The following is a 22126-nucleotide window of genomic DNA, read 5'->3' as shown; positions in this document are numbered from 1 at the left end:
TTCCCCTCCTTTTTAATCATCTCTGCTGAATTCATATAGACCTTGAAATCAGGAACAACAGTTGTTCTTTGTTGAGCTTCTTTGTAAACAGGTTTAACCTCAAGGACTTCTTCCCTGCTGCAGAAACCAATTACCTAGGTATTGGGTGGGGAAATCATGAGGCCCCGGAAACCAGGTTTGAAAACAGAAGTCTCAATCTGATGTGCAACTCTCCACTGATGTACTCAGAGCCTAGCCCTGGTCCCTGGATTCCTTGGTGCTTATTTTTTCTTTGAAAAATCATCTAGTACCTGGTTCATAAAGCCCAGTCATCATTAATGAGTCAATGGATATAAAATCTTTTTAATATCTGATGTAAAAGCCCCATTTCATGTACAAAACAACCCTCTTATTGCATTAGTACTTGAGTGATTTGTTTTGGTAAATCTAGAATTCAATTATGATGTTTTCTAACAGATAGATTTCACTTTAGAGGCTTTTAAGAAATGGAAATTCATGTGTAGCTGAACTAAGTGGTGACCAGACATAGTTTTCATAAAGCATGTTTCCTTCAAGGAGGAAAGTTTTCCTCCTTGAGTTTTATGGTCATTCTAAATTAGGTAGGGTTTGTAATGATGTCAAAGGCTGGCTTTCTCTAGAAGATGACTAGCCACCCCTAGCTGACTCCATAAAGTTGTATTTTTCTGTTCCTAGTGATTCCCGGGATGATTCTGAGTCACTTTTGTAGCCTTGAACAAAACATAATTTTCTGAATTACCATTTTTACTTTATATTATGTAAAGCAAAGAGACTATATCTTTAACATTATGGTCTACGTGTACATCCAAACACACTACCATTAGACGCCAGATTCACCTACTCAGACCCCCCTTGGTTTCAGTTCATGTGCACTTGAGACAAATAGAATCTGGTTTAGGACAAAATGAGCTCATTCCCCTGGACAGAGGAAAAACTCAGCATGCCAGTTTTGACTCTAATTTCACTCGTGTACTGTTATGATTCTTCAGCACAACCATGAAATCTTGATTGGTCTACTTTAGAATTCAAATGTAACTCTGGAATGCTAATTTCATAGTCATCCTTCCTAGAAAAAGCTGGTGAGACCATCCGTCATCTGTAATGCAAACAATAGCAAACATTTTGTGGCACTCTGTACCAGGCATTTTGTAAGTGCTTCATGTGCATTATTTCATTCCAGTCCCTACAGCAAGTCCTAGAGTCAGTACTCTTTGTGATCCCATTTTATAGAAGAAACTGAAGCACACAGGTGTGCCACACGTAGCCACAGTCAGAGGTGCAGTTTAAAAAGGTCTGTCTGATGCCACAGCCTGTGCTCTTACTACAAGATGGGTTACCATTGTTTCTGTGGTAAAATGATAGCACTGTAACAACTAATATTAATTGATTGCTAGCTATGTGCCAGATGAGTTAGATGCACTTTACATGTAATTGTTCACTTTTTCAGGTAACTATTATTATCAACAGGGCTTCCCTGGTGGTGCAGTGGTTGAGAGTCCGCTTGCCGATGCAGGGGACACGGGTTCGTGCCCTGGTCCAGGAAGATCCCACATGCCGCGGAGCGGCTGGGCCTGTGAGCCATGGCCGCTGAGCCTGCGCGTCCAGAGCCTGTGCTCCGCAGCAGGAGAGGCCACAACAGTGAGAGGCCCGCGTATCGCAAAAAAAAAAAAAAAAAAAAAATTATTATCACAATTTTGCAGATGAGGAAACTGAAGCTGAGAGAGGTTAAGTAAATTGACCAAAGTCTCAAAATCAGGAGGTGGCAGAACTAGGTTCATAGGGTGGGCCTGCGTTGACCGGTCAGTGTCCATTTGCACCAAAGCTGCAGTGCAGGGACCTGAGGAATGGGCAAAGGGTCAAATGTAGGGGTGGATGCAACAAAGAATTGTGGGAACAATGGACAGACTCAAAGTGGTTGGGCAGAGAGGAACCACGGGATCCAAGGCAAAAGAACTTCAACTGAGCAGCATTAACAGAAGAGGCAGTTTGGGAAGACAGCCATAGGTGCGACCCTGAGGCCTGGGAGAGTGGCAGCAGAACCCACACATGATTTGGAGGAAGGTGGTCAGAAAGCCAGTGGAATGAGGGGGAGGGATGAAATCCTGCCAGTGACCTCAGCAGAGTCCTGATAAACTGAGTTAACTCATCCCTAACTAAATAAAAATCACGATGACCATGAACTTTATTTGTAATGTCTTCCCTATAGAGATCAACAAAGAAGTCTCTCGTCCTCCCTCACAGAGCTTGCTAACATTCTCCTTTCCCATTTACCCAATTTACTTTGACTAGAACAGCCATCCACTGAATTCATTAAAGGTTTTTGTTGTGAAAGTGTCTTGACTCTGGATAGTGTCTTCAATAAAACATGTCTCACTTTGTTCTCTCTCAGTCAGTCTCCCTGGACGCCCCACATAATCATCCTTTTGTAAACAATGCAGGCTTTGAAGCCACTAGGAGCTCTGCAAGGCTGAGAGAGACGAGAATGAGCTACAGGCTCCCTGGTGGAAACCAGAGACTGGAAATCTTTCGTAACCTTCACTGTTTTTCCTGATTATGAAAGTAGTGAGTGTTCATTATAGAAAATACATGAAAGCACCAAGAAAAAACTATTATCCAATGGAGATAAGCAAACATAACATCTGGTTTAGAGTATTTTGGTTTTAGAGATTATACATATATGTAAAATGCTTTTAGTTTTTAAGCATTAAATTATGTGGAAATTTTATTTCCTTTTTTTTCTTTCACTTGATGCAGATCAAAAGTATCTCCCCATGTCAAATCAATATTCAGCGTACGGATTTTTAGTGACAACATATTAGCCCATCCTATTGAATTTCTGGTACTTTATAGTTCAGGATTCCTTTTTTGCCTTTTTATATTAGGCTGTTATGTTTGCTCTGTGGTTATACATTCAAACCCTGCCTTATTTGTTTCCTCTTTATGCTTTCTGAAATTTAAGACACTGGTTCTGAAACCCAGAAAACCCTGCTAAATAAGCATTGGAAAATAGAAATTCTGTTCTGTCTTGAGTTCTGCCATCAATTCCCTAAACAGCTGTGGCCAAATCCCTCTTCTCTGTGTGTCATATTCCACATCTGTCATGTTGCACTGTCTAATTTAAACATACTGTACTTTGGTAAATGAGAGGATTCCACCTGGCCAGCCATGGCACTGAGCTACAGAAGAGCTGGCGTTTCCTACAGAGAAACGATCATAATGGCGTGGGCCAGACATTGTGCTAAGCACAGTACACACATTATTCATTTGATTCTCCCAACATCCCAGTGAGGTAAGAACTATTATTCACATGCGGTAGAAGAAGAAAATGAGGCTCAAGGAGGTTAGGTAACTTGGCGGACACCCAGCAAGTAACAAGTTGGGGTTCAAGCCCAGCTTTCACTCGTAGCCCCTGGCGATGGCTATTGCTTTTAATGGAGTAAAGCACTCCTCCCAAAAGATTCCAAACTCTGTAACCACGTCCTGTGAGGGAGCATAATGACCAATTGCTTTTCAAACACGTCTGCATCTTTTAGAAGCCAGTGGGCGACTGTACATGAGACAGATTTTCTTAAATGTTCAAATGAAGTAGGAAGTACTGAAAACAGATGTGTGATACAGGAAAGAAAAATGGCTCTTCAGACACAACTCTGGAAAATTGAGACAACTCTAGGATCCAATTTAAAAGAGAGTCCCAGATCCTGACATTTCCGAGGGCCCTGGTCTTCATTATCCTTCCTGAGTATTTTAATCACAAAAGTATGTAGCTCTTTAATATCTCCTTCGTCCTGCTCCTCCCTTGCACAAGGAAATGGTATTTTGAGTTTTTGAAACCAGCCCACAGATACAGGTCTATTTTTGTGAATCCAGACACATCCCTCCATATTCCCTCACCATCCCATCCTCCACTGTGTCTGTCCCTCCCTCCCTCCCACCCTCACACGCACAAAGGCCCTCAAGGAGACCTCAGAATAGAGAGGACCTCGCCCACCATGCCTGCCAGCCTCCCTGCCCCATGATGACTCACACATTTCACACAGCCACCAAGACAGAAGAGAACTGATCACAGAACAAGCCATTGCCACCCTTCAGTCTGAGCTTTCTGCAGCTAAGCCTCTGCCTGCCGGCTCTGGTACTATCTCAGTGCAGCATCCAAGTGACACCCACATTTTTCTGGAAGAGGAAGAAAATGGGGAAGAGACGGAGGACAGCTTTGGCCTGCTGGGACTAAAGCTATGCTGTCCAGTTCAGCAGCCACTAGTCTCATGTGGCTAGTGAGTACTTGAAATGTGGCTAGTCCAAAGTGAGATGTGCTACAACTGTAAAATACACACCAGATTTCAAAGATAATATACGAAGAAAAGAATGTAGACTATCTCAGTAATGAATTTTTAATTGACTATGTGTTGAAATGATACGCTGGGTAGATTGGAGTAAATAAAATATATTATTAAAATCAACTTCAGGGAATTCCCTGGCAGTCCAGTGGTTAAGACTTCACCTTTCAATGCAGGGGGTGCAGGTTGGATCCCTGGTGGGGGAGCTAAGATCCCACATGCCTCGCAGCCAAAAAACCAAAACATAAAACAGAAGTAACATCGTAACAGATTCAATAAAGACTTTAAAAACCACATCAAAAACATCTTTAAAAAAAAAAATCAAAAAAAAATCAAGTTCACCTGTTTTCTTTTTACTTTTGTAATCTGGCAACTAGAAAATTTTTAAATTGCATATATGACTCATATTCCATCTCCATTGTATTTCTATCGGGCTGCACTGGAGTTGTAGCATTTCTGCTGGCTCAGGTAGGTAAGACAGGACTTGAGTTTGCTGCCTCTGCCTTGGCAGCCACGGAACTGATCAGATCTCACCTCAACTCAGCTCCTGTCACAGTGGGTCTGTTCTTAGGTTCGTCTGGATGTGTTTGAAAGGAGCCTACTCCAGCATGTGGCAAATCCAGGGCATGGGTCTTTTTCAAATGTCTTAGAAATCCAACCCCTCTCTGCCCTCCGCTGAAGGTGAGCGGTTAGAAGACGAAGGTCACTAGCTCCCCTTTCAGAAACTTCCTTCTTCAGGAAGGACAAATCACTCCCATATGGCCCAACCTAGCCCTGGGTCCTTCCGCTGCACTCCCTTTCTCTCTTTTCCTCCCAAGATAGAAGGCCACCTCCCAGGGAAGGATCTGTAGCAGAAAGAGGCCTGCCCTGAAGAGATCTGGAGGAAAAGTCTTTATGTGACAGCTTTGGGTACCCTACACAGGCATCCTTCAGCCAAGTCTCATCATCTTCTGATCTTCAGGAAGAGCCGAGAGGATGGTAATACCCGGGAAAATATTGCAGAGCAAACTTCCCTCTGGCCATATTCTGCAAACTCCTCAAAGAAGCCTATCTCCAGAGGCATACTGCTTCAGGAGCTTCAGCAGTGGCTTGAGAAATTTAATGGTCACCGAGTACACAGTGCAATAGCCAACATCAGCTTTCTTAGAAATGCAGGTACACGGGCTCTGCTGCAAAGTTTCTGAGCTAGCATCTTCAAATGCGTGCCCCAGGAATCGATGTCTAAGAAGATTCCCAGGTGACTTGTATGCACGGTAGAATCTGAGTGATACTGCTAGAATTCACAACTGCTGTTTTTGCCTGATAGCATCCACTTACTCTTCTTCCAATTACACCCCCTGATGTGCCTTAGGAAACCCCTTCTCCCGGTCTCAGGATGTACAGCAGGGACTAGACTGTTCCTTTAATTCCAAAAAGTACATGAGAATTAGGCCTGGCCAGTTAGAGCCTTGGGAGCACCTGGAATCTGCTGCAGGTCACCCCTGGGGTGGATTGAGGGGATATATTCAGGTAGCCCACTAGCACCTGCTACAGCCTCCCTGTAAGACTCTGGATAGTTCCTTCTGCTAAAGACACATTTGAAAATCACAGGTCTCAGTGATCTCCAAGGTCTCTTCCAGCCCTGCGGCTCCATGGTCCAGTGCCTCACAAGCTCCCTCATGGACACACCTCTGAGGGAGCAGGCATAGGAGGTGCTGCTGTGTCCTTGGAAAGGCAGAGAGGGCATCGCTCTCTGAGAGAATGCGGTGTTCTCTTCAAACTACTCTCTGTCTAGTGGAGGAAGATTTCTGATGTGGGTAGATTTACCTCAGCTCTAATCCCTTTAGATGTGACATGGTGAACAGGCAGCTGAGATAACCCCTTCCATGATTGTTCCTCCTGAAGTCCAGTCCTCAAAGTACAGCTTCAAATAATACCAAAGGGCTAACTGATGCCCAATTTCTGGGGCTCCCTTTATAAACAATGGGAATCCTGGGGCCTTGCGTGTTATGGTTGACCCCACCCCCCAAGCATCTCACCAGTGTAGGGGCATGGCGGGGTTGACGGTGGGTAGGGGGTGGGGTGGGACCCGCAGGGACTGGCGATAGGTGAGCAATCCGGAGGGTCTGGGCTGCGCGTGGGAGGTTTTACGTTTCCTGACCTGGCTTCTCTCAGGACAGGTCAGACATGTCCAGGTCCAGAAAAGCCAATCAAGGAGAAAATGGAAGACATATCCACAAAGAGAAAAGATCATTTAGGTTTACAGATTTGAGGTCTCAGAAGAGAACTATTACCTGGGGGACCAGCAGAGAGGATGTTTGCTCAGCTCAAGAGACTCGCTAAATGGAACCTAATAATATGAATTTTCTCTGTGAAGGGGGAATCTTTCAAGAACTTAATTAACTGCAGAGATTTTAAGAAGAGTCATCTCTTAAACTGACCAAAGCCCCATTTTCCATTTCCTGCACGCACCTGTTATTACCTGCTCGCATGATGGAGGTCCTTATGATGGCCTCATTCAGACTGAAGCTTGTGTTTATCATGCTGGAGACAACTCGCCTGAGACTGTCTGTTTTCCTAACTTCAGAGGAGGCTCTGTAGGACAGAGGAAAGAAACTTTGAGGTTACACTGCTGGATCTGCTCTTTCTTAATGCTGTGGCCTAGGGCAAGTCATTCACATGTCTAGCTTGATTAAAACTTCAATACAATGGCTTGAACCAGATGATCTCTAGGGCCCCTTCCAGCTCTAACAGGATTCTAAATAGAAACCCTGAGGAGGGGCTAGTCTGTGCAGCCATAGGGAGTCCTCGCCATCCCAACTCAAAGAACACAGCCTCCGGGATGCACACCTCTGGGACCAGGCCTGTTTCACTTAGCCCATAGGGGAGTGACAGCTAGAAACTCCCTGACTGCAGAGTGGAGACAAAAAGCACCAGGGCTTCCCTTGTGGGCTCTCTGCACAAAAATATTGGACCCTGAGCTGGCTTCCACTGCCTTCTGCTGCACCCTCATCTCCCTGGAGCCAGTCGCAGCCTGGCACTTGCAGCTCAGAGCCTTAGAGGGGACAGCCCCTGCCAGAGAGATGAGGCATCATCACCTTGTGCTGAGAGCTATCTTTCTGCCCCCAGGACTAGGCCCCTTTAAGGGACATGGAAACATCCTACAGCCCTCCACCCTCTCCCAGAAGAGGGAGGGGAACATATGGTCTCTGTAAAGGACATCTGCCATGCATCTAGCCCTAAACAGCACGGCTGGAGCAAGTCACACTTCCATCCAGCTTGCCCTGAGAGCTCAGATGGTGCGCATTTGGGCTCTGGTGACAGGCTGAGCCTTTCTTTCCACAGCTAAGGAGACAGGAAAAGCTCTTTCAAGACTCTTGATTCCTGTCTGGGGTCTTTGGAGCAGAGCTGGAAGTAGTTGGCTGTTATGGCTTGGATCTAGAACTTCCCATCCAGACTCATGTCTTTATGAGAGCAAATTCCAAATACTGTCCAGCTGAATGCAAGACCTAAGACAAGGACCCAACAGTGGTGCCACTGAAGAGTTCATGAGGGAATTAGACATGGCAGCTCCAGATTCTTTTCTAGCCCCACAAGGATTGCCTGCTGCCCCACATTTGGGGCTTAGAAATTGCTTTTGGAACTGCTTAGTACGGATGCAGATTCCTTTCCTCCCTTGGCTCAGCTGTTACACTGCCTTTATGGCTTTTTTAAGAGGTCATCTGTGAAGTTTTACTTTTGTGTGTGTGTGTGTAGTTTTTTCCTTCTTTTCCCTCTACTGTGGTCACTGGACATAAGAAACAATGGCCTATACACCCAAAAGAATTGAAAGCAGGATCTCAAAGAGATATTTACACACCTATGTTCATAACCACATTTTTCACAGTAGCCAAGAGTTAGAAGGAACCCAAGTGTTCATGTACAGATGAATGGATAAACAAAATGTGGTGTGTGCATACAATGGAATACTATTCACCCTTAAAAAGAAAGGAAATTCTGACAAATGCTACCACATGGATGAACCTTGAAGACATTATGCTAATTGAAGTAAGCCTGTCAGGAGAAGATAAATATTGTATGATTCCATTTATCTGAGGTTTCTAAAGCAGTCAAAGTCATAGAGACAGAAAATAGAATGGTGGTTGCCAGGGGCTGGGGGAATCAAGAATGAGGAATAGTGTAATGGGTATAGAGTTTCAGTTTTGCAAAATGAAGCGAGTTCTGGAGATTGGTTACACAACAATATGAGTGTACTTAACACTGCTAAACTCTAGACTTAAAATGGCTAAGGTGGTCAATTTTATGTTATACGTATTTTACAACAATTAAAAATTTTTAAAAGAAAGAAACAACAAGTGGCAGTAGATGAGGCACATGGGAAAGCAAGGCCCGTGTGGATTCCATATTCACGTGTCGCAACTACTCTGGTGGCAAGGCCACAGTACAACAAGAGTACTTGACACTCAGTGTGTCTCAAGCTGAGCCCTTGTAAAGACAGGGCCCAGTTCTGCTCTACAGCCCAGTGCTGCACTCAGTGTTGGTCAGAAAAATTTAGCCTACCTCCCTCTTAGAATTCACCTGGGTCACTGAAGCCTTCTCTGCACAAGAAACCTGAGCACACACCTGAAGGACCCATTGCCAGCACGCAGATGTGAATGCCTAGTGGTGTGTTACACACTGAATTGACAGAACAGAGATAGCTCCTGCTTCCACTCTGACTGTTTCAGACCTATAGTCTGAAACACACTACCAAGGAAGCAGCGGATGGACTCTCAAAGCCATGACCGTTGCAGAAAACTTTTTTTTCTAACTACCCTCCATACTGGCCCCCAAGAAATAGCATAGCTGTAGAGCAGTTCAAAATGTCTGCTAAAGGGACAGCAGTTTGCCTGAATCTGACCTTGGCTCTGCCTTTTTCTCATTGTTTTGATATGAGCATATTATTTAACTTTTCTAACTTTCATCTTTAAAATAAGGATAATGCTATAGGTGCTTGTTTGGGTTTGGGAGGGTTAAATGAATGCTGCTTGGGGAGCCCTTACCCCAGAGCCTGCACACAGTAAGTACTTGATAAGTGAGGACTTGTTACTATTTTCTCCAACCAGCCAAATCCTACCCATGTTCCAAGAACCAGCTCAAGCCCCTTTTCTTCCATAAAGTACTCCAAGAGCCCACCATGAACCAAAAGCCCACTCTGAACTCTCCCATAACACATTATTTGAACGCTTCATCTTTGTGGCAACTCTGAAGGGATCAGGGCTCATCAGGTCTCTCCACAAGGCAGGGTGGAGAGGGTTAAGAGGTGTCATTCTTAGAACTCCCAAATGTATAGGAATTGTAAGCGATACCCCATGGATTGCACATAATAACTGATAAAACAAGAATTCAAAACGTGGCCCTGTTCATTCTTGCAGCTGGGACTAACCTTATTTGTATTCTATGATTTGAGACGTACCAGAAAAGACTGTCACCCTCAAATCTCTCCACACCAGTGCAGAGGGCCTTTTTTGGGTTCAACTGTCTCCCTACCCCTCTTCTTTCAAGTGTAAAATATTTGTTAAGAGGGATTTTACACCCGTCTTACCTATGTGAGTTTCTTGATTTTTCTGAGACTGTATTTTTAGTTATAAATTTACAATGTTTGGGGGCAAGGATTCAGAAACAAGAGAGATGGATCCTAGAGAAAACCTGATCTACTTTATAATTAAGCCACCTGTTCATTCTGCCCATTTCCACACTCATTCAGTAAATATTTCCTGAACAGCCACCATATGGCAGGCACTGTTTGCCCCTGCAAGGGTGACTCTGCTGGGAAAGCCCTCTTCAAGACTCTGAGAAGGGAATTCTCCAGTCTTTCCAATGCTGTTTTCACAGTCAGCATATTCAATATCTCTGCTTGGTGATATGGGAAACATAAAGCCATTCAATGGAACAACTTTAGTTCTAGCGCAGTGACTTAATTATCTCTTATCCTGAGTACCTCATATGTTTCCAGGCATATAGGTTAGTAAGGTTGGATGGATGAATGGATGAATGGATGGATGGATGGACAGATGGATGGATGACGGATGTTGTAGATAACATGAGACTCAGTCTGAGTTCCCTAGCAGATACCAACACAAAGATTTGAATGCAAGTCATTTACTTGGGAGATAATCCCAGGGAGCTGATAAGGAAGAAGGGAAGTGAGACAAGTAAGAGAAGAAAGCCAATAAATGGTGTGTTATAAAGCAGGTTACCGCTCTGACAAGCATTTGGTTACTTACCAGGCACTGAATACTGAATGTCTCCCCTGCCTTCCTACCCTACCTAACTGAATGGTTATGGAATGCAGATGTTCTAAATGAGAATGTGAATGCACAAATATTTTATGTGATGTTACTTGCCTTCAAGTAACATCAAGTTACTTCAAGTTCTTTTTACCATCCCTTAAGACCAGGGGCTTCCTAGAGATTGCCCAAGATCGTGGGTGAATTCAGTATGTCCTTGGGCAAATTTAAGTAAAGTTTCTAGAAAATATATTTCCTTTTTGATATGTAAGGAAATAGCTTTGTTTAAAGTCACTCATCTATCTCAGGACAGGATAGTTTACTTTTAAGACTAGCTGAGTTTATATCCCATCATCATTTCTTAGCTATGTGACCTTGGGCAGGCTACTTAAACTCCCTTTCCCCATCTGCAAAATGGCGATAATAATAGCATCTATCTTGTAGGAATGCTGAGGTTATTAAATGAGACTGTTGGTTAAGCGTTTATCAGTGACTGACAAAGAGTAAGTACTCAATAAATACAAGGTATTCTTATTATTGCCTGGAATGAGTAAAAATGTGTGCTAGATGAATTTAAAAATTCTAGTTCCACTAACATTATTAAAAATACAACCATAATTGTGGTATGCAGATAGATAAAACAATCTGGACTTCTCATAAAAGTTTGGAGCTTTTGTGAATACTAAGAAAAAAAGATGAATTGGGCTTACCATCTAATACCAACAAAGATGAAATAAAACACTTAGGGGACTTCCCTGGTGGTCCAGTGGCTCAGACTTTGCACTCCCAATGCAGGGGGCCCAGGTTTGATCCTAGTCAGGGAACTAGATCCCACATGCCGCAACTAAGAGTTTGCATGCCGTAACTAAAGGTCCAACGTGCCACAGCTAAAGGTCCCGCATGCCACAACTAAAGTTCCCACATGCTGCAACTAAAAGATCCTGCATGCGGCAACAAAGATCCCATGTGCTACAACTAAGACCTAGTGCAGCCAAATAGATAAATTAATTAATTAAAAAAAAAACAACCCTTAGTTCTGTGAATTTAATTCTCTGATGTCAAATCTTAGAGGGACCAGGATTTAAGGGTACAGGTAACCTCCACTTTTCCAAAGTTCACTTTATGCTAATTCGCTTTTACAAAAGAACTATATTAGTACCTGTTTTCACTAACTGAAAGAAATCTGAAGAGGATTTTAGCTTTTACAAAGAAAGGCTGAAAATGAAAATAGTGTTCAACATTTGTTTTGCAGGTGTCATGGAGACAGTGCACACCCCAAGCAGAGAAGTGACAGTGGCACCACCAAGCTCGTTCCCCAGGATCTACACTTAGCATCTCAGCATCAAGCCGCCATAGCTCTGAAAAACATCTGCGAGCATATGTGCTTTATCTCGATTTATTTTGTGCATCCGTTAGCAACATGTGTCCTGACTGCTTCTTCCATTGATGCCATTTCAGCTTAGGAAACGTTTCTCTACTTTCAGATTGCGGGGGAAACCTGTATATCAAGCATCATTCTTATGGAGGACATAGGAGGAGAAGGCAGGCTTAGTCAGCTTCTCTTGTTATATACGGGGAAAGACTGACTGTCTTGTGTTTAAATATTAAGCTCTTATTTGTTAGATTTCTATGACCTTCACTCTTGACGTTTAGGGGAAAACATTAGATCTGTTTCTGCACTGTGCTCCACATCTGTTAGATAGATCAACCAGAAATTGTATTTGGCGGCTAGTAACTGAGACTTAAAATATTGACTTAAATCCGGCAGAGATTTCTTTTTCCCTTATGAAATAAGAATTCTAGAGTCTGGTGACTCCAAAATGTCACGAGGGACCTAGGCTCCTTCCAGCTCTAGGTTCCACCATCCCTAGGCTATAGCCCTTGTCCTCATGCTGTCAGGGGACAGCTTCATGTAACAGCAGGTGAAGGCACTGAGCCCACTGAGGGCCTCCATCAAAGGGAAATGACCCAGTCTTCACCAGGAAGGAGCAGAGCAGCCACAGCACAAGCAGGTCAGCCGGGCAGCATCCTGCCCTCCTCACCTCTCAGCCAGCACCACCTGCCCCAGACTGCAGGCCCCAGCCAGCAAAGCCAGTGCCACTGCCCTGCTGGGCACAAGGGAATGATCTAGATGGATTATCTAATTCCTTCCTATTTTACAGGTAAAGACAATGTGTTCCCACAGAAGTTTAATGTCTTGCCCAAGGTCACATAGCTCAAAGAAAGGAAAGTGGAGATAAGAATCAGATGTATCAACTTCAAATCTGGTGTTAAATAGGACCCCAAGTTCCCACCAGCACCAACCTTTCAAGAAATCAGCCCAGAAGCATGATTAAGACAAACTGTGAGCTGCTCAAGATACTCTTCCACCAACCGGGCCAACATGTTCCACGTCCTTGGCGCTCAGGCTAGCATTTCTGGTTGGGGGTGCACAGTCGGGTTGCAAGCAGATTCCGTAGCACTGAGGGGAGGGGAGGCGTTCATAACAAGCGTGGGAGCAGGGGAAAGGCATCCCCTAAACTGCAGCCCCTCCATGCAGTAGCTCTAGGAGCAAACAGCTTAGCTCCAGCCCCACGAATGGCAGATGCGAGCAGTAGTAGGTGAGCAACCATCCTGGTTTACCCAGGACTTTCCTGCTTTAGCAAGGAAAGTCCTGCAACCTGAGAAATCGCTCAAACTCTGGCAAAGTAGGGCAGCTGGCCACCACGGCATAGTTCTGTTGTCTCTTGTGGGCCATATGTATAAAGACTTTCAGTGGAAACTGGGAGAGGTGGGGAAGAGGACAGAATGAAAGGTGGCTGGTCCACCACTTTGGACCCAACCCAGCAGAGTCATTTGTTGAGTGCCAAACTGATGAGCGGCACGGTGCCAGGTCATGCCTGGACATGCACAATCATGGTTAATGTTTCCTGGGCACTCATCAGTGCCAGGCAGCAGGGCTTCTTGTAGATGAATGCAGTAGTCCTCACAACACCCCTAGAAGGCAGATCCTACCGCTCTGCCACTCACAGAGAGGAATATGAGGCACAGGATGGTTAAGGAATGTGCCTGAAGTTAAACAGCAGGATGGCGGGAGAGGCAGGGTTGGACCAGGCAGAGGGACTCCAGAGCCCATGTGCTCCCTTCTTCACCGCACTGCCTCGCAGAGGAGAGACGGAGGCTGCTCTTCTCTCAGGAAGCTGATAGGCTGACATGCAGGACAAGGCGAAGGCTCAAATCTCTGAGGAGTAACAACAGCGACACCTTGGCTGGCATTCATCGAGCACTCGCCATGGGCCCAGCCTCTGCTCAGCCTCTAGGTAAAATGTCTAATTTAAATCCTCATCACCGTGAGTGTGGTACTACTATCTCCATTTTACAGAGGATCAGAGCGTGGCTGAGAGAAGTCAAGAATCTTAACCAAAGTCGCCCTGGGGGGTGGGGCTGGGATGCCGATGCAGGAATCTCATTCCGAGACAGGGCAGAACTGTGCAGTGGTCAGGAGCTGGGGCTGTTACCCAGGGGCAGGCTAGGTAAGGGCCGGACAATACTATGGGGTTGGCCAAAGAGGTCGTTTGGGCTTTGCCGTAACATCCTACGGAATGGAAAACCCGAACGGACTTTTTGGCCGACCCCATACAAACCGGGCGCCCTGGGCACTTCGCCATCCCTGCGTGTTTGTTTCCTCGTGCTGAGTACAGGACTCCAGTCCTGAGCCCTGGGCTGTGTGCAGCCTGCAGCGCCGGAGCTGGTGGTGGCTGCCACTGTCCTGCAAGAGCCACCCTGGGAGCGTCGCAGAGCAGCACGAAACCTTCAATCCTGCCACCCCGGCCTTTTCGTTAAGGATAAGCGCCACAGCATGGTGCTATTCTGGGAAGCGGCTTTCCATACGCACCCCCATGCTGCCCCTCAGTTGTAGCTGTTTGCTTCCTGCTCCAGAGAAGGGCCGAAGACACCTCATCTCCCTACACACAACTGCGGCAGGGAGGAGGCCCCGTCAGGCCCCGTCCTGCCACGGAGCTGCAGGCTCGGGGTATAATCACCGCATAACCAAAAGGCATTATTAGTATAGACGTGTTCCAGAAGAGACTTGTTTAACAATCATTCAAGGGGGCAAATGTCTGAAAGACGTGCTGCCGTTAGGCTCACAGAGCCCTCTTTGGCAGCAGCAAGTCCTGGGCGCTCTGACCTCCCACTGGAGAAACGCACGCGGGCCTGCAGGGCACAGGAAAGCTTTCTGAGAGAATCCCTACTACTTTAACATCTGTACTGAGTGAGAGCATAGTGGAGGCTCCTAGACAGCGGAGTTACCTGTAAGAGGGGCCACACCATCCGGCTGACAAGATGGGACAAGACTGGGGGTGATGAGTGGGCTCTTTAGAAAATACAACAAACCCTACTGCTTCTCCCACAATCGAAAGGGAACGTGAGCCCCAGAACAGAGAGGGAGAGTCACCTCTCCACAAAGAAATAAAGCCACCTTCCTAGGTGCTAAGGCCAGGAAGGACCCTAACCTAGTGTGTATTGGAGCTAGACAATCTGGTGGAAAATCAGCGATAACGGCCCTAATCAAGCCACAGACCCTGGGGCTCATGTGTAATGACGATAATGATTAAAAACAATAATCATCATTATTTACCATATGTCAGCACTGATCTAATCACTTCATTCACGGGCTCAACATTTGTGACAACTCTATGGGGTAAGGAGTATTATCATCTCTGTTTTACAGATATGGAAAGCAAGGCGTAGAGAGGTTAAGTTGCTTACCCTGGATCGCACAGCTGGAAAACGGCAGAGCTAGGATTTCAGTGCAGGACGTCCAGGGAAAACCATGGGAAGCGTGTGTATGGGATGGCATTAGGGGTGACTACTCTGAAGCTATGAAGTGCTGTGCGGTTCTGGGTGCTTACTTGCCTATTGCAGAATATGAACGTTGATTTTCCTTTCTTGTAACAAAGCTGTCTTCTGGGTCCTGTATGCAGGTGCCCACAGGCCCAAAGGACAGCTCAGTGGAGAGAATTCCGCAGGTTTCTAGCTAGGAGCTGGAACAACAAAAGTGTGTCGTCTCTAACGTAAAAACGTCTGACACCAGCTCACCTGTAAATGCACTATGTCACCCTGCTTCGTGAGCTGGATCAAACAACTCTCTTTTATGTCCCCAAACCAAAGGTTTTCTTCAGCTGTGAGAAGGAGGTGAAAGAGCATGAGTCACCTGACCAGGCTGAATTTGAAGAGTCCTAACTGCAGCCCTCAAAAGGATCCGGTTTTTTCTGTTTGTTTCTCCTATGACCCTGTACCTTCTCCTCACCGGCCACTGCCCAAATCAGGTCCAGATTTGCCTGGGCACTTCTTCAGAGACTGGCTAGTTATTTCCTGGGTGGTCAACCTGAATTACATCCCCTGCCTAGTAAGAGTTCCATTTGCCTGAAGAAAAAACCCCCAAATCAGAAGCAATGTTCATGATATATCTCTAAATTTAAAAACCAGGTTACAAAATAATATGTAAGTTATGATAGTATTTTGGGGAGAAAAGAATAGCGATAATAATAATAATAGCTAATGTTTGTTGAGTGCCCACTGTGTGCCAGGCACTGTGCTATCTCTTTCATTAATCCTCAGAGCAATAGAATGGGGTAGGTATGAGCACCCCGAGACTGAAAAGATTAAAGAAATCACCCAAGGTATAAGTGGTGGAGTCAGGAATTAAACCCAGGCTGACTGATCACATACCCTGTTCACATCACCACCCACCTTCCGGCCTCTATATACACCAAGATGTTAGCTGTGGGAACCTCTGGGGTCAGATTCTTCTTTTTACTTGTCTGTATTTCCCAAATTTTACTCGCTAAGCATCACTGTTTTTGTGTTTAGTGGGTAAATGTTAAGGGTGTGTCCAACCCCCTCCCCACCACCACTGAGATCTTCACAGCCTTAGGAAGCCTCTCCTCCTGCCCATTTTTGGCCTGCCCTCCTCACTCCTCACGACCAGCGTAGACTTCTGCAGCTCCACAGCCCCTTGGGGAGCAAGCCCCCCCAATCAGACTGGAGAAGCAAGCCCATCTTTGCCCCCTTTAAAGAAGATCCCAGCTGAGTCCTCCAGGATGTGGGTGCCTATTAATAGGACCAGTGTGAACAGATTTTCCAGGTGGTCATATTTTGGAAAGAGTTTGTCTGGACTTTGGGCCAGAATACTAGAAAGTAACCTGAAATCATCCTGAAAATGCTAACACTTCACAATTGTCAGCCCTGAGGAGACCTAGTAGAGTTGCCTTCTGAACTCTGAAGAAAAAGCAATCCTTCAATTCCTACACTGTCCTTAGCATTGTCAATCAACTCTGTGCTCTTCTGTGAGAGATATATACACACGCAGGGAATTTACAGGCCAGCTGAAGAGGCAAGACAGGCATCAGGTAGGTAGAAAGGAGCATGCCTCTTTCAGCACCGCCTATATAGCACATTTATCTCAAATAGTTTCCATTAATTCACTCTGGTGCTGAATTGTGCGTTAGTATGTAATTCTGTCACAGCTAGCCAGTCCGTGCAGTGAACAGCATGCTACTGTGTGTTCTCAGTGCTGGGAGACAATTTTCTGTGGGTTTCTCATGTTTGCACATGTCCTACAAGTCAGGCACTGACTGCCCTTTGTTCCTGACCATCTTTTCAAGAATGTTTGTGTAATGAAACACCTTGGAAGATAGAGCTAGTGTCTCCCTCCAGAGCAAAGGGTAGCCTTGCTGACTGCCCATTGCAAAAGATCTGGTTCTTTAAACCCACGGCTCTCTGTAATGCAACACTCTACCTGTGCAGGCATCATCTGGCCCTAGTAGTATCATACTATGAGAACTGGGGCTCAGGGAACCCACTCAATATTGCTAATACTCTAGAGCTCTGAGTTATAAACTGTTCTTTATCTCTAACCTAGGAGTCCCATGTCCTCTATCAGCATCCATGAAACTGTGGCAGGCTAACTTGTTACTTAGCAAGGAGGGTAAAATTTCAGACCCTTCACAGTTTGTGACACATAGCTGGTGGGTTCTAACATGATGTAATCTAATGTTCTCAAACTGAGGAGCACCATCTACTCCATTCACTCAGATGACGTCTGTCCTCCAACCATTATTTTCTTTTCTGTGGATAGTTTTGATGACTAATTACTGAAGAAACGGTATACAAGTGACCACGCTTGATCTGCTGAAAATAAATGAAGGGACAATCACACTGGCCATAAAATGTAGGAATAATGGTAGCTCAAGTCTCCTTCAAGAAAATGGTTTGAAAATCAAGGGTATAGATCAACAGGAAATAAGGGATTGATTGAAATTCTTTGATACCAAAAGAGCATTAAAACACCACTGTAGTTAGGGAGGGTTGATCAACAGTTGCAGAAAGAACTGAAGAGAATGGAAGAACAATGACCTACATATGCCACTGAGAATGCATCCTCTCTGGGATGTGCCAGGAAGACCAAATAGCACTGATTTCCTTTCTATCCCCAGAAAAGCATTTTCTAAGTAGGATAAGCCTTAATTCCATCATATGGCACAGATGAGTATCACAGAAATTTGTAAACTAAGTCCATTTCTGATTCTAGCCCTGCCATAGGATAAGAGAGCATGTATAAATGTGGCCATATTGAGATTTTTGTCCTAAAACACTACTGGAGAAAAAGTTAATTATTAGGTTTAGTAGAAAACATTTCACACAATTATTCCCTTTAATTTTGTTTTCAGCTATGGGAAGTCATGACCATGTCACGAATAATAAGCTCTTAAAGTATAGCATTCAAGGAAAGAATTTAGTCATCAAAATGCACGATAAAATCAATCTGACTCAGATTTTCCAGTATAAACAATCATTGTGCTACCTGGTAACCAGGCATAAACAAATCATGTAAATGAATATAATTAGTATTACTTTGATACAAAATCCAAGCATTTGCAAATCTTTCCTTTTTTCTTATTGTCAGGATCCTTTACTCTAACCTCATGCATCAAGGACACTGAAGGACACACAGTGGGGCACCCATATTACAGGGCCAAGCTTTTAACGACTAGGAAAAGGAGACACAAATTAAAGTTCCTTCTTTCAGCTGCTTCCCTTTGGAATGGAGAACTGGGAGCATACTTCTGAAGCCCGCATTTTGCCCTCAAGGAGTAAGACTGTTAGAAGGAGCACAATCCTGGGATTGAGGAACAGTGAGGCTCATATATGTTCAGCTCAATTTAGCAAAGTAGAGGAACAGAAGCCAAAACTGGGAATAAAGAGTCTGCATGACGATTGTTCTTGATGCTCATAGAGGAACTCTCAGCAGAGGCAGATACTTGAAAGATAGAAGTCCAGGGTAGGAGAGGTGAGAGACTCTTAGTCCTGGTTTGATCAGGACTAATAGTTTTCCCACTTACCATTTTTACGCAGTCAAATTATCTACCTACTTTTCTCCTCCCTTTCTTCCTCTTCCTCCTCCTTCCCTCCTCCGCCTTTTCCTCTTCTTCTGCCTACTCTCCTCCCCATTACATATTCCTACTTTCATTCTTATTAAAACACATAGGCCCGGAATCTATCTCTGGCCCCAATCTCCATGCACATACATTTCATGACTGTCAATATCTGCTTCAGAAGGTCAGTAAACACTTTTCAAGGGGACCATCTATTTTACACAGTCCACTCAGTTCCCTGAGAACTCAGAAAGAAGCTTTGCCTCACTAGATTGAAACACACATGTAGGGAACTCCCTGGCGGTCCAGTGGTTAGGACCTGGGTTCAATCCCTGGTTGGGGAACTAAGATCCCACAAACCGTGCAACCAAAACAAACAAACAAAACAAAAAACAAAAAACACATCTCCATTCGTCCTATTTAAAGATTGCCCACCTGGCCATCTCATTTTTAGAGGCTTATAATTCACGTACCAAACAGTTCACCCATTAAAGGTACAATTAAGTGGTTTTTGGATTATTTAAAGAGTTGTGCAACCATCACTACAATCAATTTTAGAACATTTTAATCACCCTAAAAAGGAACCTTTAGCAGTCACTCCCAATTCTCCTCCAAATCTCCACCCACTCCCCGCCCCCATCACAGCTCTTGGCAACCATCAATCTACTTTCTATCTCTATGAATTTGCCTATTCTGTACATTTGCATAAATGAAATCAAACAATACGTGATGTTTTATAAACTAGTTCCTTTCACTTAGCATAATATTTTCAGGGTCCATCCATATTGTTGCATATATCAGTACTTCATTACTTTTTGTTGATGAGTAATGTTCCATTGTACGGATATACCACATTTTTTTATCTACTCATCAGTTGACGAACATTTGGGTTGTTTCCACTTTTTGGCTATTATGAACAATGCTGCTATGAATATTCATGTACAAGTTTTTGTGAGGACGTATGTTTTCATTTCTCATGGGTATACCTAGGAGTGTAACTACTGGGTCATATGGTAAGTCTATGTTTAACCTTTTAAGAAACTGTCAGCCTGTTCTTCCAAGTAGCCATACTATTTTACATTCTTAGCAGCAATGTCTGAGGGCTCCAGTTTCTCCACATCCTTGTCAATATCTGTTACTATTTTTTTTATTATACCTATTCTAATGAATGTGAAGTGGTATCTCAATGTGATTTTGATTTGCATTTCCCTGACAACTAATGATGTTGAACATCTTGTCACGTACTCATTCACCATTTTTTTTAATCTTCTTTGGAGATACGTCTATTAAGATATTTGCCCATTTTTTAATCAGGTTTTTTTAATTAAGTTGTAAGAGTTCTTTATATATTCCAGATACAAATCCTTCATCAGATACATGATTTGCAAATATTTTCTCTCCTTTTATGAGCTGTCTTTTCATTTTCTTGATAATGTGTCATTTGAAGCAAAAGAAAACTTACTAATTTTGATGAAGTTCAATTTACCTATTTTTTTCTGTTGTGTGTGTGACTTGTACTTTTAATATCATGTTGAAAAAAAAACGACAACATTGTCTTGTCCAAAGCCACGAAGATTTATGCCTGTCTTCTAAGAGTGTTATAGTTTTAGCTCTTACCTTTATGTCCTTGACCCATTTTAAATTAATTTTGTGTACTGTGTGAAGTAAGGGTTTATATTCATTCTTTGCAAGTGGATATCTTTAGTTGTCCCAGCATTATCTGTTGAATGATTTTTGCTTTTTAATAAACTTCCCCCAAGAGATCGCTATGAATTTACTAGTACCTCAACTCTGTTTCCAAAGAAATTTGTTTTAGGGTGGCTTCTTCTGGTGATGGAGCTGGTGTTACATATGGCAGTTGGGAGGAGTTTGCCAGTGTCTATCCACATTCCAGATTACTCCCCATTTCACCCCATATCTTCTTTAGTGGGTTTCTTCAGCTTAACCAAAGTGGCATCACTGAAATCAAGTCCTTTGTAAAGCATGGGAGTAGATGTGCTACCTGGATTTTCAGGTAACCAAAGTTACTTATGAAATTGAAACCTTTTTAATTTGGGAAAAAAGATTATGAGGATGGAATGTAGGAGCCTTATGACTACAGCACTTTCTCTTTATAAAGAAGATTACAGTAGATATCACTGGGCTGGGCCCGGGGATAACTATTTTCCTGCTGGGTATTTGCCACTTCCCTGAGATCTGGCTTCTCCATCAGCAGCCTGTATGCAAAGCTGGTGTTCAAGGAGGCCAGGACCGAGCCATAGACAGAAGCAGTACAGCAAGCTGGAAAGGGGCTCTTGACTTCAAAAGTCCAGAAAGACCTTCTATTTTTCCAGGTATCATTTTCAAGTTAGATGATAAGGATATTCCATTGGATAGAGAAGTTGTTACCCAAATGAGTTTCCTGGGTTCCTTTGCTTACCCTGGGATAAGCAGTTAGGACTGTCTTCAGTTATTTCCATAACCAATGCCTCTCTTTTAAACTTTACTTAGGATCAGAATCACCTGGGGTGCTTATTAATAATCTATCTTCCTTGGTCTCACTCCAGAATAGAAATTGCATTTTTAATGAGTAGCCCAGATGATTCTGATGTAGGCCATTCCTGGACCCACTTTGGCAACATGGCACTGAAGATTATCTAAGGACTCTGAGTTATATTTAGCTCTGCTCCTTAGTGTGGCTTTCTCATGACCATGGTGTCACCCAAGACTAGGGAGAGGGTGTGAGGGTACTAGAGGCTGGGGAAGGGAAGAGTAGAATGTCAGTACATGTGAGATTGGAAGAAAAAGTTTGGCAAAGAACAGCCTGGAAACCTTTTGAAGATGTTCAGACAGTTAAGACAGAAGGTGGAGAAAATGTGTCATATATGAATATCTCCCATATTATTATTATTTAACTAATATATTTTTCTTTATATCAATGCATCTGATATTGCCACCTCCTTAAGACTTGTCCTGAAAAATTATATCCAAGTTAATTTTTTTCAAATTACAAAAAACATACACATTACAAAAAATATATAATTACTGTCATTTTAAAAAGTGTCTATGTACTACTTAAAGTCTCTACAGGACTACCAGCAACGAAAACACCGTCCTTGGGAAAACATCT

General features: G+C 43.8%; 1 long non-coding RNA gene across 3 annotated transcripts in view; it reads right to left on the bottom strand.

Annotated features, from left to right (window-relative positions):
* LOC113617439 (uncharacterized) overlaps window positions 1–22126 on the bottom strand; it is a 271846-nt gene that overhangs the window by 118051 nt on the left and 131669 nt on the right. For all 3 annotated transcript variants that reach the window (XR_003431646.1, XR_003431643.1, XR_003431645.1), the window contains one exon: window positions 6814–6926. This is a non-coding gene — a long non-coding RNA (uncharacterized LOC113617439). The remainder of the gene's footprint in view (window positions 1–6813; window positions 6927–22126) is intronic.

This window comes from Aethalodelphis obliquidens, unplaced genomic scaffold (genome assembly GCF_003676395.1).
Source record: "Aethalodelphis obliquidens isolate GAN/ISIS:26980383/991018 unplaced genomic scaffold, ASM367639v1 scaffold4, whole genome shotgun sequence".
In the NCBI taxonomy this organism is placed as follows: domain Eukaryota; kingdom Metazoa; phylum Chordata; class Mammalia; order Artiodactyla; family Delphinidae; genus Aethalodelphis; species Aethalodelphis obliquidens.
The sequence above is the reverse complement of the archived record's forward strand: the minus strand, read 5'-3'. Positions and strand labels throughout refer to the sequence as shown.